Consider the following 5,551-nt stretch of genomic DNA (forward strand, 5'->3'; position numbering starts at 1 on the left):
TGCCTGCTATGTGTCTGCAATCCTCTGCTAAAGAAAGCTCCCAGCTTTGATACCAGATGAGTGCAGAGAAGCCTTGTGGGTGCAGTGGGTTGGGGACATCCTAAGAGAAGTCCTCACTGAGTGGGAGAAGGTGGGTCACAGCTGTTTCTCGCCATGATGTCTGTTTGTTTGCTTGTGTGTTTTTTGAGACGGGGCCTCGCTCTGTCCCCCAGGCTGGAGTGCAGTGGTACGATCACAGCTCACTGCAGCCTGGAATTCTTGGGCTCAACTGATCCTCCTGCCTCAGCCTCCTGAGTAGCTGGGACTACAAACACGTGCCACCATGCCTGACTTTTTTATTTTTTGTAAAGATGGGGTTTCGCCATGTTGCCCAGGCTGGTCTTGAACTCTTGGGCTCAAGCGATCCTTTTGCCTTGGCCTCCCAGAGTGCTAGGATTACAGCATGAGCCACCATGCCTGGCAGTTTGCATGATGGAAAACACAACAGTTTTCTTGTCGGGAGATTTGAAATTTGATGCAAAGAGTTGTCCAGGCTGTCTTGAGTCTGTGGCAGCTGCCAACAGCTTTGTGTTTTTATTTTTTCATTTTAATTTTTCTTTTTTAGAGGCAGGGTCTCGCTGTGTTGCTCAACCTGGAACTCCTGGAGTTGTGCAATGTGGACTCCTGGATCTGAAAGGTGAGGCTGCCATGAAGCCTATAATGTGGGCCGGGGCTTAGACATGTGCCTGGTACGGAGGGGAACCCAGAAATAGTTGTTGACTTCACTCGAATTGAGCCCAGTCATGTTCCAGTCCCGATCTGCAGTAACCCTTCTCGGGTTCCTGTTTCCAGACACAGAATTCTGCAGGGTGGTTTAAAACACAGAGGCACGTGGCACCAGACTGACTCTAAGGCTCAGGGGGTTGTTCGAAGGACCCCTTCTCCTCGATGGGAGTGAACTTTCATTCTCTGAAATAGTATTTTCTCTTTAATTCAGTCTAAATTTCTATCAATTAGAAGTAAGTCCTCTGTAAAATGCAAATGTCTAGGCTGTCAGTTGGTTATCAATGCCAGCTGCTATAACAACCACAACCTCCACCATAAAACTGGGTGGAGTGGCGGGGGGAGGCTGGGGCAGGAGGGTATTGCAGCCACAGCCACACACTGGCCCCAGCCCCCTGCCCTGTCAATCTCTAAGGCTTGGTGGAGGATTCCCCGGTATAAACCATTTGCCCTTTGGAAGGTGGCAGCCCCTTGGGAGTCCTTCATATCATTTCCTGCCAGAGAGTCTCGGTTGGGACCACCCCCATTCTCTAAGGAGGCCTCATAGCAGGAGGGAGTGGGCTGGCTTGCAATAGTCTTCTGGAAGTCTTACTGTCCACCTCCCTTCCAGGAAGCTCTGCATACCGAAGGACACTGGGAAGGACCATCTTTGTCAAACCAGAGACAGGGTCTTCCTCTGTTGCCCAGGCTAGCGTGCAATGGCACAATTATGGCTCACTGCAGCCTTGAACTCCTGGGCTCAGGCAGTTCTCCTGCCTCAGCCTCCTGAGTAGCTGGAACTACAGGCATGTGCCACCACACCTGGCTAATTTTTTGTAGAGACAGGGTTTCGTCATGTGGCCCAGGCTGCTCTTGAACTCCTGAGCTCAAGCAATCCACCCACTTCAGCCTCCCAAAGTGCTGGGATTATAGGCATGAGCTACCATGTCCTGCCCACACTCAAAATTTGCAGGAGAATATACAGTGAAAAGTCAGTCCCTTCATTATTTCTGTCACCAGGCATCCAGAGATAAACAAGGTTAATAGTTTCTTATGTTTCTCCCCTGAGATAATCATTTGCACATATATACATGTATATACGGCCTATATGTGTATGCTCCTCCCCATTCCCATATATGGGGATATCCTCCCCATTCCCACCATTCCTGCACAGTAGTATTTTCATGTCACAACCATCTTAGAGATTATTTCACCTTCTTCTATAAATGCTGCAGAACCTCCCATAACATTCCATTGTTTGTGCCATGACATACACGTGCCATTTTGCACATTTTCATAGACAGCTGAAGGGTGAAGTTGGAGAAATTCAAAGTCCGTGCACTTGTAATTTTGATAGATATTGCCAAGCATATGGCAACTTTAAATAGCAATCTTTGGCTTGGCATGGTTAATCACACTGAATCCCAGCACTTTGGGAGGCCGAGGTGGGGGGGTCATTTGAGGTCAAGAGTTTGAGACCAGTCTAGCCAACATGGTGAAACCCCATCTCTACTAAAAATAGAAAAATTAGCTGGGCGCAGTGGCATGCACCTGTAATCTCAGCTACTTGGGAGGCTGAAGCAGGAGAATTGCTTGAACCTGGGAGGTGGAGGTGGCAGTGAGCCGAGACCGTGCCATTGCATTCCAGCCTGGGCAACAGAGCAAGACCCCATCTCAAAAATAAATAAATAAAAAGGAAAAAAAAAGAAATTGCAATCTTTTTATTTATGTATTTATTTTTTGAGACAGATCTTGCTCTGTCACTCAGGCAGAGTGCACTGAGAGTGCAGTGGCTTGGTTAGGGCTCACTGCAGCCTCCACCTCTTAGGCTCGAGCAATTCTCCCACCTCAGCCTCTGGAGTAGCTAGGACTACAGGCTCAGGCCACCATGCCCGGCTAACTTTGTTTATTGTTTTTGTAGAGACGAGGTCTCACTAGGTTGCCCGGTTGGTCTTGAACTCCTGGACTCAAGTGATCCTCCTGCCTCAGCCTCCCAAAGTGTGAGGATTACAGGTGTGAGCCACCATGCCCAGCTTGAAATAGCAATCTTTAATTTCCACCTTACTAGTTATCCCTCTACACCCAAAACTGACGTATTAATTTTTACCAAGTGTATTAGTTTGTTTTCACGCTGCTGATAAAGACATACCCAAGACTGGGCAATTTACAAAAGAAAGATGTTTAACTGGACTCACAGTTCCACATGGCTGGGGAGGCCTCACAATTATGGCAGAAGGCAAGGAGGAGCAAGTCACATCTTACATAAATGGTGGCAGGCAAAGAGAGAGCTTCTGCAGAGAAACTTCCGTTTTTAAAACCATCAGATCTCATGAGACCCACTCACTATCACAAGAACAGCACGGGAAAGACCTGCCCCTGTGATTCAGTCATCTCCCACAACACATAGGAATTATGGGAGCTACAAGATGAGATTTGGGTGGGGACACAGAGCCAAACCATATCATTCCACTCCTGACCTCTCCCAAATCTCATATCTTCACATTTCAAAACCAATCATGCCTTCCCAACAGTCGCCCAAAGTCTTAACTCATGTCAGTATTAACTCAAAAGTCCACAGTCCAACATCTCATCTGAGACTAGGCAAGTCCCTTTCACCTATGAGCTTGTAAAATCAAAAGAAATTTAGTTACTTCCTAGATACAATGGGGGTATAGGCATTAGGTAAATACAGCCATTCCAAATGGGATACATTGGCCAAAACAAAGGGGCTACAGGTCTGATGGAAGTCTAAAATCCAGTAGGACAGTCAAATCTTAAGTTTCCAAAATGATCTCCTTTGACTCCATATCTCACATCCAGGTCACGCTGATGCAAGAGATGGGTTCCTATGGTCTTGGACAGCTCTGCCCCTGTAGCTTTGCAGTGTACAGCCTCCCTCCCGGCTGCTTTCATGGGCTGGCATTGAGTGTCTGCAGCTTTTCCAGGTGCATGGTGCAGGCTGTCAGTGGATTTACCATTCTGGGGTCTGGAGGATGGTCACCCTCTACTCACAGCTTTACTAGGCAGTGCCCCAGTAGGGACTCTGTATGCGGGCTCTAACCCCACATTTCCCTTCCACGCTGCCCTAGCAGAGGTTCTCCATGAGGGCCCTACCCCTGCAGCAAGCTTCTGCCTGGACACCAGGTGTTTCCGTACATCCTCTGAAATCTAAGTGGAGGTTCCTAAACCCCAATTCTTGACTTTTGTGCACTTGCAGGCTCAACACCACATGGAAGCTGCCAAGGCTTGGAGCTTGCACCCTCTGACGCCACAGCCGGAGCTCTACGTTGGCCCCCTTTAGCCATGGCTGGAGTGGCTGGGATGCAAGGCACCAAGTCCCTAGGCTGCACAGAGCAGGGGAACCCTGGGCCTGGCCCACAAAACCACTTTTTCCTCCTAGGCCTCCAAGCCTGTGATGGGAGGGGCTGCCATGAAGACCTCTGACATGCCCTGGAGACATTTTCCCCATTGTCTTGGGGATTCACGTTTGGCTCCTCATTACTTAGGCAAATTTCTGCAGCCAGCTTGAATTTTTCCTCAGAAAATGGGATTTTCTTTTCTATCGCATTGTCAGGCCACAAATTTTCTAAACTTTTACACTCTGCTTCCCTTATAAAACTGAATGCCTTTAATAGTGTCCAAATCGTCTCTTGAACGCTTTGCTGCTTAGAAATTTCTTCCGTCAGATACCCTAAATCATCTCTCTCAAGTTCAAAGCTCCACAAATCTCTAGGGCAGGGGCAAAATGCCACCAGTCTCTTTGCTAAAACGTAACAACAGTCACCTTTACTACAGTTCTCAACAAGTTCTTCATCTCAATCTGAGTCCACCTCAGCCTGGATTTCATTGTCCGTATCATTATCGCATTTTGATCAAAGCCATTCAACAAGTCTCTAGGAAGTTCCAAACTTACCCACTTTTCCTGTCTTCTTCTGAGCCCTCCAAACTGTTCCAAACCCTGCCTGTTACTCAGTTCCAAAGTCACTTCCACATTTTCAGGTATCTACAGCAACACCCCACTCTACTGGTACCAATTTACTGTGTTGGTCCATTGTCACGATGCTGATAAAGACATACCTGAAACTGGGCAATTTACAAAAGTAAGAGGTTTAACAGACTTATAGTTCCACGTGGCTGGGGTGGCCTCACAATCATGGCAGAAGGCAAAGGAGGAGCAAGTCACATCTTGTGTGGATGGCAGCAGGCAAAGAGAGAGCTTGTGCAGAGAAACTCCCATTTTTAAAACCGTCAGATTTCATGAGACCCATTCACTATCACAAGAACAGCATGGGAAAGACCCGCCCCCATGATTCAATCATCTCCCACTGGGTCCCTCCCACAACACATGGGAATTATGGGAGCTACAAGATGAGATTTGGGTGGGGACACAGAGCCAAACCATATCACCAAGACTATATAAGACCTCTATGGAGAGAACAATAAAATTCCAACAAAGGTTACAGAAGATGATCTGAATAAATGGAGAGATCTTTTAGGCTCTTGCTTCAGGTGACTTAATGACACAAAGATGTCGAGTCTTCCCAAATTAATCAATACATTCGACCGGGCACGGTGGCTCACGCCTGTAATCCCAGCACTTAGGGAGGCTGAGGCGGGCAGATCACCTGAGGTAAGGAGTTCAAGACCAGCCTGACCAACATAGAGAAACCCCGTCTCTACTAAAAATACAAAATAGCCAGGCGTGGTGGCACATGCCTGTAATCCCAGCTACTGGGGGGCTGAGGCAGGAGAATCGCTTGAACCCGGGAGGTGGAGGTTGTAGCGAGCCAAGATTATGCCATTGCACTCC

This window comes from Pongo abelii, chromosome 19, assembly GCF_028885655.2.
Source record: "Pongo abelii isolate AG06213 chromosome 19, NHGRI_mPonAbe1-v2.0_pri, whole genome shotgun sequence".
NCBI classification, from domain to species: Eukaryota; Metazoa; Chordata; class Mammalia; order Primates; family Hominidae; genus Pongo; species Pongo abelii.